We start from the raw sequence: 21,962 nt of genomic DNA, 5'->3' as shown, positions 1-21,962 counted from the left end.
TAATCCATTTTCCAATGACATACTTCTTTTTTCTCGCGTCATCAACACCATATTTCTTCTCCAAACTGTCTCATATGACTTTAGCAGATTTATAATTTATAAACACATCAAATAGAGATTTAGTCATATGGTTAAGCAGATGACCTCTCAGTGTTTTGTTATACTTTTCAAATTTATTCTTAGCAGCATCATCAGCAACAATAATATTAGTAGCATTACAATTATCAACAACAATATCAGTAGGAGGAAAACAAAACATAATCAACTTCTAATTGTTCAAAGAAAATTAAAAGTTTCTAGGACCAACGCTTATAATTGTTTCCATCTAAAGGTCAAGTTTTGACAAATCAGGAAATATTTTATTCAAAGTGATGGACATTAGTCAATATTATATATGAAATCGCTTTCAAATTGTAAGAAAAATGAGTAGATAATATTGACTAAAAATAAGAAGGAAAGAAGAACAACTTATTAAAAATACTGTGTCGTGGCAAGTCACTACCTTAAAAACGATTTCGGCCCGACTAGATGCAAATCGTTAAGGCCCTGCTCCCTAAGGTTCCACAGTACCTCCAAACACGTGCACTCGTGTCTAAAAGTTTAGAATTTGCATAAAACAGTTGCCCAGAAAGGAGAGAAGATGAAGATATTTTCTGTAATTGTTACAGAAATTAAAGAATATTATAGGAAGAAAAGTAATGATTAACAAGATGGATTCTTGGTTAGGAATTGAGTGAATATGATGGCTAATGATCATCTTATTTATAGGCAATTAAGAAGGTGGCATGTATGACAAGTGTGTAGAGTCTTTTAACACTTGTTCAAGTATATTAGTCCATTTCACAAGTGTATCTTGTCTTCCATGCATGAAGACATATGGTAGATTTGCATAGCCATTTGTCAAAGTCATTCAACACTTGGCTTTAGGGTTTCATGCAAGAGGCCACTTGAAAATAGATAGAACAAAATAAATAAAAACTCATGGCTATTGGTTGTAAATAGAATTTCAAAAAGAAATTTTTGACTTTGCATTATGAATAATTCCAATAATGTTAACCCAATTGGTACGTCCTCTCACTTCTTGGATTTAATGACAACCTTATGAACTCCATCGTATTTTAATCTAATGAACACAACCACTACATTATATATTGTTTTGTGTGTTATACTCGTGTTTTTACATCTGCACCTACTCAGGACAATACGGAATTACATTTGGTAACATTTGGTGTAATGACCCGACTGATCATTTTGCCTTTTAGAACCCTGTTTCCTTATATAAAACTTTTTGTGCTTGCTTTAACTAATTTATGACTCGCAGGGATGGTTGGTTCGGAAATTGGAAGAGTTTCGAGTGAAATATGTCCATTTGATTCTTTAGGATTCTCTTAAAAAACCAAGTTTGACTTTGGTCAACATTTTGAGAAAACAGATCGAATTCATGATTTGACGGTCCCGTAGGGTCTGTGGAAAAATATGTAACCTGGGCGTATGCCCGGAACCGAATTCTGAGGTCCCTTGCCCGAGTAATAAATTTTTACTAGAAATTGTTAATTTGAAGTTTTAAAGAATTAAAGAAACTACGTAATCATTGAATTCCTAGGTATTGGGCTCATATTTTGGTTCCGAAGCTTGGTACAGGTCCGAAATATCATGTAAGAATTGCCCATAAAATTTGGTGTCAATCCGAGTAGTTTAATGGCGTTTTGACCTGTTAGAGGAGAATTAAGAACTTGAAGTTCATAATTTGATTCATTTAGTTTTAGGGGATGATTCCTAGATTTAGCGTTGTTTTGGGTATTCCAAGGGTTCGAGTAGGTCCGTCTCGTGATTTCAGACTTGTCGGTATGTTCGGGGGGGAGCCCCGAGCATCAAACGGACGAGGTTCGAGTGAAGTGAAAATTTGGAGAAGTGCTGAAGAGTTGTTGCTTCTGTCATAACCACATCTGCGGTTCTAGGACTGCAAAAAGCGGGACCGCAGGTGCGGTCATTTCTCCGCAGAAGCGTCCAAGGGCAAGCCAGGCCAGAACCGCAGAAGCAACTCCCCAGCCGCAGATGCGGCCTGAAGACCGCAGATGCGGTCACAGCCCTTTTGCCCAATTTCACAGGTTCAACCCATTTTTCGCAGATGCAGGACCGCAGATGCGAAAATCGTTGGGTAGTGAGGTTTATTTAATTCAAGTTCAAGACCATTTTTATCACATTTACACTCTTCCTTTGGGCGATTTGAGAGCTTTTGAGAGAAGGTCTCCACTTAGCATTGTAAGGTAAGTTATTTCCACCCATCTTTAGTTTAAATACTTGTATATTAGGTAGATTAAACACTAAAGATTAGGTAAAATCAAGGGGTTAGAGCAAGACCTAGGGTTTTATAAAACTTATATTTAGCCACGAAATTTGATATGAAATAAACTAGAAATCATAGATTATTGATCCTTAGGTTGTAGAGAACAACCTCTTTCGAAAAATCTCGGAATCCGGGCACGTGGGCTGGGAGTCGGAATTTAGGAACTCATGTAAATGGTTGGGAAATTGCTTAAATAGCTAGAATTCGATCTTGTGAGCCTATATTAATTAGTTCTTACTTCATTTAACTAGTTTGGGATCGTTCGGCTCCGATTTGAGGGCTTGGACTTGTTCTTGATAATTGGAAGTGCGCTTTGGAGCGAGGTGAGTCTCCTTTCTAACCTTGTAAGAGGGAATTGTCCCCATAGGTACGTACGTACTAGGTGATGAGAGTCTGTGCGTAGCTACTATGATATTAATTGCTTGGGTAGTCTAGGACCCACATCACGCCTAATTTGTGAATATCTTTAAATTAAATTGTTAATGTGATCATTTATGATATGCTTGAGACTTGGGAGAAATAAAAGTGAACGTGTGAACTTGTTGAACCTTGTAAGAGTTTATTTGTATATAAATGCGTCTTCGTGTGTATTCTTGATGTTTCTTGATATTTATGGATCGGACCGATTGCCTTGGTGTAAATAGATGCATCTATGGTTCGCGTCGTTTGACCCTCGATAGACAGTTTATTCTCTGTTGGAGCGGGCCGTCGACCTCGGCATGATGTGCACATGATATCTATGTTGAAGTTTATACATGACATGTTTTCTTGCTAAGTATTTGAAAATGAAAAAGGCTAACTGAAACATGGTTAAGAACATGATTATTGCTTTTCGTTATAAACTGTTTATTATTGGTGATTCTCATGCTTAGTATAGCTCATTATTATATTACTTTGACCCTAGTAAGTATCAAGTCGACCTCTCGTTTCTACTTCTTCGAGATTCGACAGGATACTTACTGGGTACATATTGTTTATGTACCCATACTACACTTCTGTACTTAATTGTACATGATCTGAGGCAGGTACATATGGTTACCAGTCTGGTGCACGCCCCTGAGTTAGTGGCTGAGACTTCCACGGTGAGCTGCTTCCTTCCCATGCCGTTCAGCAGCCGGATGGAGTCTTTCTTTACTTTTGTTGTCTTTTCTATCTCAGATAGTAGGATAGAGATATTCTTTTGTATATTCTACTAGATGCCCATAGTTGTGACACCAGGTCTTGGCACACACATTGGTAGACTTATATTTTGGGTTGTATAATCATGTTGCTTACATTATTGATCACTTCTGGGTTTAAATCCAAATTGGAGTATCTATTTTACTTATTCCTGATAAAAGTAATATAAGAATTTTAGAAATGTTTCCGCGTTGGCTTGCCTGGCAATGGTGTCGGGCGCCTTCATGGCCTATTACGGAAATGGTTCGTGACATTTGGAGATTCAACTATTATAGTTTCACTATCTATTCTCTTTTAGCCTACTTGGTTCACTCAATCGTGTTGATCACAGGAAAATTCTTTTAGAAAAGTATTTAAGAAAATGAATCAGAAACTAGAAATTCAAACAACGATTTTGGTCTAATGAGTTAATCAGTTGACATTTGAGCATCTCGTGGAACATGTGTGTACAATATTACTTTTGTTGTTAGGGGTTCGGAGCTGTTATGATGAGGGGAAGCGTGTGGCAGAGACATTGATGTTTGACTACCACCGACAACATGGGATTGGTAATGTATTGTTCCTTTGACATTGTTCAGGTTGTCCACATTCCACAATATAACTTTCCCTGATCCATTGATATTGACATTGACGTATTGGGACAGAAATTCGCATTGCTAGAATATTCAATACATATGGACCTCGGATGAATATCAATGATGGGCGTGTTGTCAGCAACTTTATAGCTCAAGCACTTCGATAAGTTCTTTCTCTCAAGTGCTGTCACTCTGCTAAAAATATACAAATATAGCTATCTTCCCGTTTGTATCAATTAATATACCACATAAATACACCAACCCTTTTAACTTATGGCTGGTAATGTTATTTCTAATTTGCTCCATTTTTTAGTGATGAACCATTAACAGTTCAAGCTCCAGGGACACAGACTCGCAGTTTCTGTCATGTTTCTGATATGTTATGGCAACGAAATACTATTGTAACCATTCTTGGTTTATGATTTCGCTCCCTAATGTTATCTTCTCCCTCCCAAACCTGTTGAAACTTTGAAGGTTAATGGGCTTATTCGGCTAATGGAAGGGGAAAACACACGGCCATTCAACATCGGAAATCCAGGTGATTGGCTGATTTATCTTTTAAAGGTGGTATTCTTCTTTTGTGAGTCCGGCACACCCGCACCAGATCCTAATGAGATGCAAGAGTCTGATAATTTTGTAGTTTGCACAAATCAATGGTCTGAGTCAATTGGTGCACATCTGCCCAAGGGCGGATCTATATTGGGAGGGGTGGGTTCCCTCCCAAGACTATGTATAGTATTTGTATTTTTCTGATTTACTTATTATTTTATTTTTTTGGTGGGAAAGATAGACTATATTATAACATGCTAAACAAGTACAGCGTATTTATTTAGTGGATGCATACAAGGTATCCGTGTACAAAGCTAGGGCTTGTTGCTTGTTCTCTTACATGGGGAACAGTAGTAGTAGAGGTAGTAGTTACTAAAGAGTTTGCACTATTACACATAATAGATAAACTAGAGAGAGATTGTGTAGAATTCCTAATATTTCTTCTTAAGCATCCTGCGGTGGAGTGTGCCGAGTGTGCCCATGTGATCTTGTTCATACCAAGACATAACAAAAGGTGGTGGTGTCCCAAAAAGTAGGCAGTGCTCCTATGCATGTGTTGCTCCATATCTAGCTAACATATCTCCTACACAATTCTGCTTTCTGTAGATAACTTGTACTGATGGACTATCCAGCTGTTGGAGCAATAGCCTGCAGTCATTAATGATATTAGTAAAATGTTGTGACGACCCAAAGGGTCATCACCGTAATTCTTCCTTGTCCCGTGCTTCCGAGGCCTTGAAAACCTCGCTTTTAGTTGCCTCGATTTGCGTGCGTAGTTCGGGCGCGTAGCCGGAAAGTTTTTATGTTAGAATATGTGAATTTTGTGAAACATTTGATGAATTTTGATATTAATATGCATAATATTTGACTTCGGTCAACATTTTGGGGAAACGGACTCGGACCTGTGATTCGACAATCCCGGAGGGGTCCGTAGAAAAATATGGGACATGGGCGTGTGCCCGGAAGTAAATTCCGAGGTCCCAAGCCCGAGAAATAAATTTTTGTGTGAAATTGTTTTCTGAAATTAATTAAAGAAAATGAAGAAGAAAATTGATCGGAAAACTGTGGTATCGGGCTCGTATTTTGGTTCCGACGCCCGGTACGAGTCTTAAATATGTTTTAAGCACTATCTATAAAGTTTGGCTAAAAACGGACGTCATATGACGTGTTTCGGACTTTTTAACATTTTTAACATGATTTCAACTTCAAAACAAAGATTTTCATGGGGGAAATTGGATGTTTTGGGTAGAACCTAGGTTTTCTGCAAATTGAGGAGTTGGACCTCAATTTGGGGTCCGATTTCAAAACAAAGCATATATTTGGATTCATGGGAGAATGGGTAATCGGGTTTTGGTCTGAACCTCGAGTTTCGACCACGTGGGTCCGGGTGTTTTTTTGACTTTTTTGGGAAAAACCTTGTAAAAATTATTTTCATGCATTGGGATTGATGCATTTAGTAATTATTAATGTGATTGAGTAACTTATGACTAGATTCGAGTGGATTGGTGGTAGAATCAAGAGGTAAAGCTATACTAGAAGCGTGAGTTGAGTTTGGAGCATTCGAGGTAAGTGTTTGTTCTAACTTTGGCTCGAGGGAATAGGATTAGGATGATATTTGCTACTTGCTAATGTGGAGTACGGTGTATAGGCATGGTGACGATTATCTATGCACCGGAGTCTAGCATGACCGCGAGTCTTGATTGCTTTTAATTCGAATAATGTGACACAAGCTCCTTGTTTATTTGATGAGTTTCATATTATGTGAACGGTTGAGGTAAAATTTTGATTGGTGTACTCTTGGAGAGTTATCTCGAACATGAATGTTTTAGTTGAGGAAAAAGTGATTTAAAAAGAGAATGTGTTGTGATTACTCCCTTGCCGGGATGTGTAGACTGATATATATACTCTCCCTTGTCGGGACATTTTGGTTTGTTAGTTGTACCCTTGCCGGGTTAAAGGTATTGAGATGCTATTCTCCCCTGAAGGGGTCTACTATATGAAGTCAGATATTATACATGATATTATGGGATCGTGTGGACGTCGTCCACTTATACATGATATTATGGGATCGTGTGGCACGCTGTCCACTTATATATGATATTATGGGATCATGTGGCACGCCGTCCACTTATATATGATATTATGGGATCGTGTGGCACGCCGTCCACTTATATATGATATTATGGGATCGTGTGGCACGCCGTCCACTTATATAAGATATTATGGGATCGTGTGGCACGCCGTCCACTTATATATGATATTATGGGATCGTGTGGCACGCCGTCCACTTATATATGATATTATGGGATCGTGTGGCACGCCGTCTACTTATACATGGTATTATGGGATTGTGTGGCATGCCGTCCACTATATATATAAATATATATATTATGGAAACCGGAGTTCCTTCTGTTTATTTCCGATATTTCATTTTTATCTGTTACTCCCCGATAGCATGTCCCCTCCCAGCTTTGCTTTGTATTATCTTGTTATTGTTTTCTTGCACTTGTTATATATATCTGTGCATGTTAATTATGGTAGGTCCTGTCTAGCCTCGTCACTACTTCGCCGGGGTTAGTCCAGGCACATACCAGCACATGGGGTCGGTTATGCTGATGCTGCACTCTGTGCATTTTAGTGCACAGATCAGGGAGCAGCTTTCGGACCGCAGCAGTAGGACTTTTTGGGAGCTATCTTCAGTCCAGGGACTCTCGAGGTAGCCTAGCTGGCGTTCGCAGGCCGAAGTCCCTTTCCATGTTTTTCGTTTGTTTATCTTGTATCAGACAAACATGATGTATTTTTCCTTTCAGACATTGTTTGTAGCATTTTGTAGTAGTCCGTGAGCTAGTGACACCAAACTCTGGGTAGCATTTTGGTTCAAACTTCCGCACTTTTGGTTTTCAGTTGTTTTAAATTTAAAGTCTGCTTAGATTTTGTCTCACTTATTATATTGTTGAAAGAAAGCAGGAAAGGTGTTTTAAACATTTGGCTTGCCTAGCTCCGATAGTAGGCGCCATCACGACACCCGATGGTGGGAAATCTGGGTCGTGACAAGTTGGTATCAGAGCACTAGGTTACTTAGGTCTCACAACCCACGGACAGCTCGGTAGAGTCTGAGGGATCGGTACGGAGACGTCTGTATTTATCCCGCAGAGGCTACTGAGTTAGGAAAACTTCACTTTGTTCATTCTTGTCATGCGATTCTGTTTCTCAAGTACTGATTGTCTTTCCACTATGTTCTTTCGCAGATGGCGAGAACACGTGCTTCCTATTCTACCGCGCAGCAGCTTGAGCCCCCAGCAGCAGCTCCTATTAGGGGCAGAGGCCGAGGCCGTGCCAGAGGCCGAGGCTGGGGCAGAGCTCAGCCCCGAGCAGCAGCCCCAGCGACGGAGCCTCAGGTCGATATTGAGGAAGAGGTTCCGGCCCCAGCTATTCCAGTGGGCCCAGCTCAGGTCCCAGAGGGTTTCATAGCCACTCCAGTGCTTCAGGACGCTTTGGTCCGACTGGTAGTTTTTATGGAGGGCATTTCTAGAACGGGTTTGCTTCCCGTAGCTCCAGCCACATCTCAGGCTGGGGGAGGAGTTCAGACTCCCGATACTCGTACTCCAGAGTTGGTAGCTCCTCAGGCTCAGGTTCCAGCAGTTCAGCCAGCCGTGGCAGTTCAGCCAGCTGTGGCAGCCCAGCCAGGTATTGCGGCTCAATCCAGCGATGGTGAGGCTATGTCCGCGGATGCTTTGTGGAGGCTTGATCGTTTCACCAAGCTCTTCACAACCACATATAGTGGCACCCCTCAGAGGATGCTCAGGATTTCATCTTCAGCTATCATGAGGTTCTACGGACTATGGGCATTGTAGAGACCAATGGGATCGACTTCACCACTTTTCGCCTAGCAGGATACGCCAAGACTTGGTGGAGGGATTTCTGTGTAGCCAGGCCAACAGGGTCGCCATCATTGACCTGGGATCAGTTTTCAGAGTTATTTCTGGGGAAGTTTCTTCCAGTTACTCAGTGAGATGCTCTTCGCAGGCAGTTTGAGCGTCTCCAACAAGGTCCTATTATGGTTACCCAGTATGAGACACGGTTCATTGATCTTGCTCGTCATGCCATTGTGATACTCCCCACAGAGAGAGAGAGAGGGTGCGGAGGTTTGTCGATGGGTTGGTTCAGCTGATCCGTGTTCAGATGGCCATGAGTGCCGGTAGTGAGATTTCATTTCAGGAGGCGGCAGATGGTGCCCGTCGGATAGAGATGGCACTTTCTCAGGGAGGTGGTCATGGGTCTGATAAGAGGCCCCGTTATTCTGGTAGATTCAGTGGTACCTCGTCTGGAGGTAGGGATTCTTATGGTAGAGGCCATCCTTCGAGGCCCTTTCAGTCAGCTCTCCAGGCTTCTCATGGTACACCAGGTGGTCATGGTTCTCAGCCGCAGTATTCTGACCAGCAGCTCTTTAGTTCACAATCAGCACCTATCAGTGCACCACTATTTCGTTATTCTCAGCAGCCGAGGGCTTGTTATACTTGCGGCGATGTGAGTCACATTGCCAGATATTGCCCTCGAGCTTCCAGTAGCTCGCAGTAGCAGGGTCCTCGCCCGATAATTCAGGCACCAGTTGCCCCACAGCCTGCCCAGCCAGCTAGAGGCGGGGGTAGAGGACATAGGGGTGGAGGTAGAGGCCTTAGAGGTGGAGCTTAAACCGCTAGAGGTAGTGGTCAGCCAGCAGCAGATCGTCCTAGGGATATGATTTAGGGAGGTGGGGCCCAGCCCCATTGTTATGCCTCGCCAGCCAGGCCAGAGGCTGAGTCATCAGATGCTGTGATTACAGGTACTATTCTGGTCTGTGATAGGGATGCTTCTGTGTTATTTGATCCCGGTCTACGTATTTATATGTGTCGTCCTATTTTGCACCCTATTTGATTATGCCTAGTGAGGCCTTGAGTATTCCTGTATATGTGCCTACGCCAGTAGGGGATTCTATAGTGGTGGACCAGGTTCATCGTTCCTGTTTTGTGGTATTCAGGGGTCTTGAAACCCGTGTTGACTTGTTGCTCTTGGATATGGTGGATGTCGACGTCATATTAGGGATGGATTGGTTGTCTCCGTATCATGCGATCTTGGATTACCATACCAAGATCGTGACCTTGGCGTTTCTAGATTTGCCCCGTTTAGAATGGAGAGGGACTCCTGGTCATTCTACTCGTAATGTTATTTCTTATGTGAAGGCTCGACGCATGGTCGAGAAGGGGTGCCTAGCTTATCTGGCTTATGTTCGCGACTCCAGCGCTGAGGTCCCATCTATTAATTCTGTCCCTATTGTTCGGGAGTTTCCCGATGTCTTCCCTTCGGACCTGTCGGGCATGCCACCCAACAAGGATATTGATTTTTGTATTGATCTGGCTCCGGGCATTCAGCTCATTTCCATTCCGCTGTATCGTATGGCGCCGCCAGAATTGAAAGAGTTAAAGGATCAACTTCAGGATTTACTTAAGAAGGGTTTCATTATACCCAGTGTTTCACCTTAGGGCACACCAGTGCTATTTGTGAAGGAAAATGATGGTTCGATGAAGATGTGCATTGATTACCGGCAATTGAACAAGGTGACGATTAAGAACAAGTACCCACTGCCGAGGATCGACGATTTATTCGACCAGCTTCAGGGTGAGAGGGTGTTTTCAAAGATAGATTTGAGATCTGGCTACCACCAGCTGAGGATTAGGGCGTCTGATGTCCCTAAGACAGCATTTCGCACTCGGTATGGGCACTATGAGTTTTTGGTCATGTCATTCGGATTGACTAATGCCCCAGCAGCGTTCATGGAGTTGATGAACCGAGTGTTCAGACCTTATTTGGACTTGTTCGTGATAGTCTTCATTGACAATATTCTTATATACTCCCGCAGTCAGGAGGAGCATGAGCAACACCTCAGAGCGGTTCTTCAGACCCTGAAGGATAGTCAGTTGTATGCTAAGTTCTCGAAGTGCGAGTTTTGGTTAAGTTCGGTCGCATTCCTGGGTCATGGCGTATCGGCAGCAGGTATTTAGGTAGACCCGAAGAAGATAGAGGCAGTCAAGAACTGGCCTCGACCAGCTTCAGCTACGGAGATTCGGAGTTTCCTGGGGTTAGCAGGTTACTACCGTCGGTTCGTGGAGGGGTTTTCATCCATTGCAGCCCCTATGACCAGATTGACCCAGAAAGGTGCCCAGTTTAGATGGTCGGATGAGTGTGAGGCAAGCTTTTAGAGGCTCAAGGCAGCTCTGACCATGGCACTGGTGTTGGTTTTGCCCACAGGTTCAGGGCCCTATACAGTCTATTGTGATGCATCTCGTATTGGACTTGGTGCAGTATTGATGCAGGATGGCAAGGTCATTGCCTATGCATCCAGGTAGTTGAATGTTCATGAGAAGAACTATCCAGTGCATGATTTGGAGTTGCATCCATTGTTCACGCATTGAAGATTTGGAGGCACTATCTGTATGGTGTGGCGTGTGGGGTGTTCATGGATCATAAGAGTCTTCAGTATTTGTTCAAGCAAAAGGAGTTGAATTTGAGGCAGAGGAGGTGGTTGGAACTGTTGAAAGATTATGACATCACTATATTATATCACCCGGGAAAGGCCAATGTGGTGGCCGATGCCTTGAGTAAGAAGTCAGCCAGTATGGGCAGTCTTGCTTATATTCCGGTCGGTGAGAGACCGCTTGCTTTGGATGTTCAGGCTTTGGCCAATCAGTTTGTGAGGTTGGACATTTCTGATAATAGTCGAGTATTAGCTTACACGGTTACTCGTTCTTCGTTATTGGAGCGTATCCGCGATCGGCAATTCGATGATCCTTATTTGTGTGTCTTGAGAGACACGGTGCAGCGTGGATGTGCCAATAAAGTAACCTTAGATGATGATGGCGTATTGATATTGCAGGGGCGGGTTTGTGTGCCCAATGTCGATGGGATTCGAGAGTTGATCTTAGCGGAGGCCCACAGTTCTCGGTATTCTATTCACCCGGGCGCCGCGAAGATGTATCAGGATTTGAGGCAGCAAAGTTGATCAGAATGAAGAAAGATATTGTTGCATATGTGGCTCGTTGTTTGAATTGTCAGCAGGTTAAGTACGAGCATCAGAGGCCCGGTGGTTTATTTCAGAGGATTGATCTTCCCGAGTGGAAGTGGGAGAGGATTAATATGGATTTTGTTACTGGACTTCCGATGACTTGGAAGAAGTTTGATGCGGTTTGGGTTATTATTGGTAGGCTGACCAAGTTAGCGCATTTTGTTCCTGTTGCAGCCACCTATTCGTCTGAAAGTTTAAACGAGATTTATATCAGAGAGATTGTTCGCCTTCATGGGGTGCCGCTATCTATCATTTCGGATTGGGGTACGCAGTTTACCTCGCATTTCTAGAAAGCGGTTCAGTAAGAGTTGGGCATCCAGGTTGAGTTGAGTACAACAATTCATCCCCAGACGGACGGTCAGTCTGAGAGAACTATTCAGATTCTTGAAGATATGCTCTGAGCCTGTGTTATTGATTTTGGAGCCTCGTGGGACTAGTTTTTGCCTTTAGCAGAGTTCGCCTACAACAACAGCTACCAGTCCAGCATCCAGATGGCTCCGTATGAGGCGTTGTATGGTAGGCGATGTCGGTCTCCAGTTGGATGGTTTGAGCCGGGAGAGGCTCGATTATTGGGTACTAATTTGGTTCAGGAGGCCTTGGACAAGGTCATGATTATTCAGGATAGACTTCGTACAGCTCAGTCCAGACAAAAGAGTTATGCAGACTGCAAGGTCAGAGATGTTGCTTTCATGGTTGGGGAGCGGGTATTGCTCCGTGTATTGCCTATGAAGGGCGTGATGAGATTTGGGAAGAAGGGCAAGCTCAGCCCTAGGTTCATCGGTCCATTTGAGATTCTTGATCGTGTGGGAGAGGTGGCTTAAAGACTTGCCTTGCCACCTAGCTTGTCAGCTGTGCATCCCATGTTTCATGTATCTATGCTCCGGAAGTATCACGGAGATCCATCGCACGTGTTAGATTTCAGCACTGTCCAATTGGACAAAGATTTGTCATATGAAGAGGAGCCGGTGGCTATTCTAGACCGGCAGGTTTGACAGTTGAGGTCGAAGAGTTTTCCTTCGGTGCATGTTCAGTGGAGAGGTCAGCCTCCTGAGGCATCGACCTGGGAGTCCGAGTCTGATATGCGGAGCCGTTATCCTCATTTATTTCCCGACTCAGGTACTTCTTTCTTTTGTCCGTTCGGGGACGAACAATTGTTTTAGAGGTGGAGAATGTGACGACCCAAAGGGTTATCACCGTAATTCTTCCTTGTTCCGTGCTTTCGAGGCCTTGAAAACCTTGCTTTTAGTTGCCTCGATTTGCGTGCACAGTTCGGGCGCATAGCCAGAAAGGTTTTATGTTAGAATATGTGAATTTCGTGAAAAATTTGATGAATTTTGATATTAATATGCATAATATTTGACTTCGGTCAACATTTTGGTGAAACGGACCCGGACCTGTGATTCGACAATCCCGGAGGGGTCCGTAGAAAGATATGGGACTTGGGCGTGTGTCCGGAAGTAAATTTCGAGGTCTCAAGCCCGAGAAATGAATTTTTGTGTGAAATTGTTTTCTGAAATTAATTAAGGAAAATGAAGAAGAAAATTGATCGAAAAACTGTGGTATCGGGCTCGTATTTTGGTTCTGACACCTGGTATGAGTCTTACATATGTTTTAAGCACTATCTGTAAAGTTTGGCTAAAAACGGACATCATATGACGTGTTTCGGACTTAAACTGGGGAATTTGAATTTTATGAAAGTTGAGAGAAAATCATGTGTTTTGAGGCTTGATTCTATGTATATGATGTTATCTTGGCGATTTGATCGCACAAGTAAGTCTGTAAGATGTTTTAAGGTTGTATGCATGTTTGGTTTGGAGCCCCGAGGGCTCGGGTGAGTTTCGAGTGGGGCCCGGGAGGTCTTAACTTAAAAAAAATGCAGGTTCAGATGTTGCAGGCCCAGTGCGGCCGCGGCCATTTCCGCGCGGTCCGCGTTGGCAGCCACGCGGCCGCAGTACTTTTCTGTGCGGTCCGTGTGGTGGGGTTCAGAGGGTCGACCAGCTCGGTCGCGCACCAAATCAGTGCGGTCCGCGCTTGGTAGGTTCAGAGAGAGCCCACTTCTCCTCTCCCTCGGCGCGGCCGCGGTGCATTTCTGTGCAGTTCGCACCAGCCCCAGCAAAATGTATAAATTCTGGATTTTGAGTCATTTTTCCACTTTTCAAAAACCCAAAACCTAAGAGGCGATTTTCCAAACAACCTTTCTTCTTCAAAACGATTAGTAAGTGATTTCTAACTCATTTTCTTCACTTCTTAACATTTTTTAACATGATTTCAACTTCAAAACAAAGATTTTCATGGGGAAAATTGGGTGTTTTGGGTAGAACCTAGGTTTTCTACAAATTGAGGAGTTGGACCTCAATTTGGGGTCTGATTTCAAAACAAAGCATATATTTGGATTCGTGGGAGAATGGGTAACCTGGTTTTGGTCCGAACCTCGAGTTTCGACCACGTGGGTCCGGGGGGTATTTTTTTGACTTTTTTGGGGAAAACCTTGTAAAAATTGTTTTCATGCATTGGGATTGATCCATTTAGTAATTATTAATGTGATTGAGTAACTTATGACTAGATTCAAGCGGATTGGTGGTTGAATCAAGAGGTAAAGCTATACTAGAAGTGTGAGTTGAGTTTGGAGCATTCGAGGTAAGTGTTTGTTCTAACTTTGGCTCGAGTGAATATGATTAGGATGATATTTGCTACTTGCTAATGTGGAGTACGGTGTATAGGCATGGTGACGGTTATCTATGCACCGGAGTCTAGCATGACCGTGAGTCTTGATTGCTTTTAATTCGAATAATGTGACACAAGCTCCTTGTTTATTTGATGAGTTTCATATGATGTGAACGGTTGAGGTAAAATTTTGATTGGTGTACTCTTGGAGTGTTAGCTCGAACATGAATGTGTTAGTTGAGGAAGAAGTGATTTAAAAAGAGAATGTGTTGTGATTACTCCCTTGCCGGGATGTGTAGACTGATATATATACTCTCCCTTGTCGGGACATTTTGGTTTGTTAGTTGTACCCTTGTCGGCTTAAAGGTATTGAGATGTTATTCTCCCCAGAATGGGTCTACTATATGAAGTCAGATATTATATATGATATTATGGGATCGTGTGGCACGCCGTCCACTTATATATGATATTATGGGATCGTGTGGCACGCCGTCCACTTATATATGATATTATGGGATCGTGTGGCACGCCGTCCACTTATATATGATATTATGGGATCGTGTGGCACGCCGTCCACTTATATATGATATTATGGGATCGTGTGGCATGCCGTCCACTTATATATGATATTATGGGATCGTGTGGCACGCCGTCCACTTATATATGATATTATGGGATCGTGTGGCACGTCGTCCACTTATACATGATATTATGGGATCGTGTGGCACGCCATCCACTATTTATATAAATATATATATTATGGAAATCGGAGTTTCTTATGTTTATTTTTGATATTTCATTTTTATCTGTTACTCCCCGATAGCATGTCCCCTCCCATCTTTGCTTTGTATTATCTTGTTATTGTTTTCTTGCACTTGTTAGATATATCTGTACAGGTTAATTGTGGTAGGTCCTGTCTAGCCTCGTCACTACTTCGTCGGGGTTAGTTCAGGCACTTACCAGCACATGGGGTCGGTTGTGCTGATGCTGCACTCTGTGCATTTTTGTGCACAGATCAAGGAGCAGCTTTCGGACCGCAGCAGTAGGACTTTTTGGGCGCTATCTTCAGTCCAGGGACTCTATCAATTAGGGAAATTACATGCCAAGGTAAGTTGAAAGGTACTTTATCTAGGTGTCATCTATTATTGTAATAATAATTAGATACTAATTTATTCTCCTCAAATTGAGGTATAAGACCATAAATATAGTTTCTAATTATTAAATTATGGTTGAGCCATGGGTCATTCCAGAACCTAACATGTTGTCCCGTTGTAATATTCCATTTATAACCTAAGCGGCAGTAGGTCCAACCGTTAATTATATTACGCCAAGTATTAGAACTTTTATGATTTATTAAAGAGTGCGGGCATACATAATTGTTTAAAAGAACTTGTGCCCACAACTGTTGTGGATTATTAAACATTCTCTATGCAAGGCTTGCATGTAGTGATTGGTTTTTTGTACTCAGATTTTGTATACCTAAACCCCCGAGTTCTAAAGGTTGTGTGATAGTAGACCACTTAATGAGATGTAATTTTTTCTTTTGAGGTGTTGTACCTCATAGAAAATTCCTTTGATACCTATTGAGGTAGCTTAGTATATAAGTAGGTATTTTTATATATTGCATCAAATGATTAGGAAGGTAATTTAGTGTAGATTTGATTAAAGTGAGTCTTTCCACTCGTGATAGGAAATTTTATTTTTCAGCCTGCTAATTTTGTTTTAAAGTTATCGATTAAGAATTGGTAGTCATTATTTGAAGGTTTATTTGTAAAAATAGGAAATTCCAAATACTTTCCAAAACACTTTCCTTCTTTCAGATGGAATATTTGAAGAATAATATTCTTTGTATTTGGTTGACAATTCTTTGAAAAGTATATTTTTGATTTATCAAAGTTTATAGATTGGCCAGACTAGTATGTAAACTGTGTAATAGTATTGTAAACTGTGTAATAGTATTGACCATTGAATGACATGTATTAGCAGTAATTTTTGAAGTGAGTATCATATCATCGGCGAAGAATAAATGAGATAATTGTGGGCAATTATTTGATAATGAAATTGGGTTCCATGCCTGGTAGTCAACTACATTATTTATTTTCCTGGACAACATTTATAAACATAGGATGAACAGATAAGGTGACAAAGGATCACTCTGTCTAATGCCTCTTGTGGGGTAAAAATAATCAGTTGGACTACCATTAATTAAAATTGAGGTTGTAGTGGTGGTAATACAAGACATAATTAATTTAGTAAAATTATTTGGAAAATTTAAACTTACTAATGTATTATGAATGAAGGACCATTCTAATTTATCAAATGTGTTTTCTAGATCTATCTTAAGAAGCATTATCAGTATTGGTAGGATGTGTAGGGTGTATAATACGCATTATCAGTATCAAATGCGTTTTCTAGATCTACCAAATGATAGCATTATCAGCAACTCTTTTATTTTTTTGAAAACTGGATTGTGTAGGATGTATAATATGTTCCAGTATTGGTTTTAATCTATTTACTAATATTTTTGTAATAATTTTGTAAATAGTATTACAAAGAGTAATAGGTCTATATTGAGCAATTATGGATGCATTATTATTTTTGGGAATAACACAAATGAAAGTATAATTTATTGTTGGATCAATTTCATAGTCAGTGAAGACTTTATGACAGAAATATTTAACAGAGTTGCCTATAGTGTCCCAATAATTTAGGTAAAAAAGAGGGTGGAGCTCATCTGGTCGAGGTGCTTTCATAGGTTGGAATGATTTAATAGTATTAAGAATTTTAAAGTCCTGTAAAGGTTGTGTAAGGGAGGTTTGATCAGCATGTGTGAGGATGTTTGAAGGAAGTAGTTTTGTTTTTGAAAATGAAACTGTTTTTTGAGTTGTAAATAAGGTCTTATAATATTGGGTAATGTTATCATGTATTTGAATAGGATTTGTTATTCAATTTCCCCCTGATCTTGAATAGCTGTTATTCTATTATGCCTTCTACGATTAATAGTATTTAGGTGAAAAAATTTAGTATTGCCATCCCCATTATTTAACCAGTCAATACATGATTTTAATTTCCAAAAATCCTCTTCTAACCTAAGTATTCTATTAAATTCTATTTTTAATTCATGTTCCAAGTTTTGTAAGAATATACTAGTTAGATAGTGGATAGATGATTGAATTCCACTTAACCTGGCTAGAATATTCCTCTTTTTATTGAAAATATACCAAAGGTAAACTTATTCCATTCTTGCACTGTGGTTGTGAAATTATGTATGGCAGGAAGTAGTGCCCAATTTTCCATCCAAGCTTGCTTAACAATAGAATGGAAAGTAGGATGACTAGTCCAAATAGTCTCCAATCTAAATATTTTTTTTCTAGGTAAAGGACAGTGTTGAAGCTCTAGTCGAATGGGACAATGATCTGAGTGAGTTCGGAGAAGATGTGTGACAAGAGCGTCAGTGTATTGATTAATCCATTAATAGTTAGCGACTATACATTCAATAAGTTCAAGTATGGTATACTTATTATGTCTACCATTAGTCCAAGTATAACGAATACCCTTATACCCTAAATCAGTCATTTGGCAGTAATTTAGGCCGTCTAAGAACTTATTAGAACGTGAATTATTTATAGAAAGTCCACCAAATTTATCAGTAGCATGTGTTATTTCATTAAAGTCTCCTCCAATAATCCAAGGTCCTTTATAATTATCATAGACAGACATGAGATTTTTCCATAACAATTTCCTATTAACTAATTCATTACTAGCATAGATGGCAGTGAATAAAAATTTAAAAGGCAAGGGTTTCACTGGGACATGGCAGTATATTTCTTGTGCAGTGGTGGCCACTCGCTCGATATCTAGTACATTTTATAACCACAAGATTGCGATTCCTCCAGAATGGCCTGTTAGATCAACCTCAATCATACCATTGAAGTTGAAATCTTCCTTCACACTTTGATGATTTTGACAGTGTGTCTCCAAGAGAACAACTAAAGCATGCCTATTATAATCAAATAAAGACCTAAAGTTTCGTCTAAACTTATTGGAAAGGGCTCCTATACAACTCCAGATGATAAAATTCATATGGTTGTTGTCTTGTTCAGGCGTTGGACTTCTCCTTGTAGTCCTCCAATTGCTCCTGCTCTCTCCTGGACGTAGGCGAAAGCTGGGTAGTAGAAGCATCGCATATTTCCCCACATCTGGGTTTGTGGTTGGCCTTAGACGAAAAGATACTGCCAGTAGGTTTGGAGGGCACCTTACGAATATTTTTCTTTCGTATTTCTTCTTCTGCACAAATACCTTTATTCCATCGAGCCATCATGTATTGGACGAGTTTCCCTGTTGTATACGACTGCTGCTTCTAGTTCTTCCTGAAAATTCTCGTCTTGTTCTTCTTGATTGGGACTGGGTGGTGGTGAGTGGACTGGTGATGTCATAGGATTTGGTGGAGTTATGGGTTCCATGAGTGGGAAAAGTGTTTGTGGATTCATAAAAGGCTGAATCCAAGGTGTTGTTGGGGTTGGTGCTAGATAAAAAGGCATGTGAAGGATATGGGGATGTAGGTAAGTGGGATCCCAAAATGGGGTTGGAAGATTTAGAGGTTGATATGGCGAGAGTTGAGGAGCTTGCATCATTGACCAATGATATATTGCAAAGATTTTCGTCCCTAATTGCATTCCTTCTGCTATTATTTAAGCAATGTCGTGTGGATTGTTGATTAGTATTGTCACCTCTTGGTGATTGACTTCCATTGTGAAGGTTAGGGCATGATTTAGCTAGAGGCGGATCTAGGATTTGAAGGTTTCGGGTGCCATATTATTTTATACATAGATATATTATTATTTATACAGTCCAAATGGGATAAATATATAGTCGGTTTGATCAACTTTGTGCTTCGATTCTAGTTATTCATCTTTTCGATTTATATAGATAAATATATCGAATGAAAATAAATTATGACAACTTAGCGTACATCATAAAATTTTCAGCAGTAATACCAATATCATAAAATTTCTTCCACATGAAAAGTACAAAAAGACAACCTCTTTCATGTTTAAATATCTTCCAATTAACAAAATACTACCATAATCAGTTGGTCACTATAACTAAAGTAAGGCATACATAATTCTTTCATCCTTAAGTAAACAAAAACATACATGTCATATGCATTTTTGGTATGAATTTGAATTAAGACTGAAAATCTAAACTTCCAATGAACGCCATCAAGGAATCAACAACAAGAGCAAAACAAATAATGAAAATAAAAATCTGACAACAAAATGCTTTAAAAGCTTATCTGACAACAAACAAAAGCTAATACAGTCAAAAAGTCAAGAGAACAATATGCACAATAACACAATAAACTATAAATTAAAGATTGGAAAAGAGAAAAAAAATCAATTTTGAATTGAATAAAAGAAAAACAAGGGAGAAAATGAAAGGATCAAAGGGGTTTAGCAACTTGTAATTCTATATTCTTAAATATTAACTATACCACCAAAAAGTTTATTTTCAGAGAAACCCAACATAAAAAAAATTAAAAAAAGAAGCAAGAGAATAAGAGAGATTTACAGTCAAATTACAAAGTAGTGGTGCAGCAACAAGGTGAGGTGAAATGAAAAAGTGGACACCAAACGGTGGTGGCCAACTGTCGGTGAGTGACGAACTAAAACAGTAAAAATCCAAGAATCCCCAAATTTGGGGCAGCAGCGCAGTAGAATAGAAGGGTTTTGGGTGGGAAAAGTTTTTGGAGAAATAAGGTAGCTTTTGTATTTTAGTGGATAAAGAAAGCACAATAGAAAATTCAAACAATATTAAATAAGTTAAAAAGTCAAAAAAGTAAAACAAAGAATAAATAAGAAAGCGAACAAGTAAACTGTGCTGGCAGAGAGATATTTTCGGGCTTTTACCACTGGCACCCAGTGGCTGTTTTGTTCATTAGGGTGCCATTTTATTATATATACATATAGATAAATACACAGAGTTCTAACCGAGGTCTGCAGGTGGCGGCGCACCCTCTCGGCTCTATGTAGATCTGCCCCTGGATTTAGCCCCGTCTATAACCAAGATGCAAGAGTTGAAGGTGCTTGTGGTGTTTGAGCCGTGTAAATTATCGTATTGGGTTCCATTATCAAGTGTGATGAAGGAAATGAGATTGGATTCTGAGAGTGTTGTAGCCGGTGTATATTATGGTGTTGTGGGTTGGGTTGTGACCTTCTTAAGTAATTGAGGTTGTTGGCAAACATTTTGTAAATTGGTGGAAAGTGGTGAATGAGTGATTGATGGGGATTGTAAGCACGTGATTTTTGCCCTATATGAGAATTACTCCCAAAATATTCAAAAATAAAATAATTTTTCTTGGTGTGCAATTTTTGTGATATTTTGTGTAACTATTTGTATGTTTGTCAATGCATGTTTATTTGTTAAATTAATAAAAAATACAAAATATGTCGCATTTTTGCATGTAGGATTTAATTCTACAATTGTTAGTAATTAAATTTGTTTACAAAAATTAAAAATTACAAAAATAGGAATCTTTTGTATTTTTAGCATTTAATGTCTTTATGCTTAATTATTACTTAATTGTGCGTTAATTGTTATTGGAAGTTAATTTGCGCTTTTATAACTTAATTTAGTTCTTAATAATAATTTAAGTACTTTTATAATTTAGTTTTAGAAAAATAAAAGAAGAAAAGAGAACAAAAATACAAAGAAAAATCGGATTGGGCCACTTCTTCAATTTCAAACCACAGGCCCAAATAATTGCCCAACTTTCCCCATGACCCGGTCCACTTCAAACCGGGTCGACCCGGTCCGCTCCATTAACCCAACACCCCTTCTTCATTTTTGTCCAACACAAAACAAAACCAAAAAAATAAAAAAATAAAAAAATAAAAGGTGAATTATCACTATTAATAGTTTTATTTTTTGTTTTTTTATATATAAAAAATCCGAAAATATTTTTTTTTATTTTTATTTTTATTTTATTTTTTTAAAAAAATATATATATAATAATTTCGGGAATGATTTAAAAAAAATAAGAAAAAGGGAAGTATTGAATTAAAAAATATATAAAAGTAAAAATAGGTGAAATTCTCTTTTTTTTAAAAAAAGTAAAAGAATGTAGAAAATTTAAAAAAATAAAAAGTTTTGTGGAAATTTTTAAAAAATTTAAAAGTAAAAGAAGGTTGGAATTAAAAAATAAATATAAAGGTATCTGAAAATTTAAAAAATTTAAAGTAATTGAAAGTAGCATTTTTAAAAGAAAAAGAAAAGATAGTGGTTTGTTTTTTAAAGAAAAGTTAAATAAAGTGAGATTCTCTTTTAAAAAAATAAAAAGTGGGATTTTAAATAAGATAAAGTAATTAAAGTTGGAATTTTAAAAATAAAAGTAAATAAAGGTGGGATTTCTTTTTCTAAAAAAATAAAAGCAATTTGTAAGTGGGATTTCTTTTAATTAAAAAAATAATAAAATAATAAAAAACAAATCTGAAAATTTCGAAAATTTTGCTATAAATAGAAGAGAAAATTTAGGAAGAAGGGTGGAAAA

General features: G+C 39.5%; 1 pseudogene; it reads left to right on the top strand.

The window, feature by feature from the left end:
* The first annotated feature begins 1,033 nt into the window (after window positions 1-1,033).
* Window positions 1,034-21,962, top strand: part of LOC138891314 (UDP-glucuronic acid decarboxylase 5-like) — a 58,209-nt pseudogene continuing 37,280 nt past the window's right edge.

This window comes from Nicotiana sylvestris, chromosome 5 (assembly GCF_000393655.2).
Source record: "Nicotiana sylvestris chromosome 5, ASM39365v2, whole genome shotgun sequence".
Taxonomy (NCBI): Eukaryota; Viridiplantae; Streptophyta; class Magnoliopsida; order Solanales; family Solanaceae; genus Nicotiana; species Nicotiana sylvestris.
This window is presented reverse-complemented; position numbering and strand designations above follow the sequence as displayed.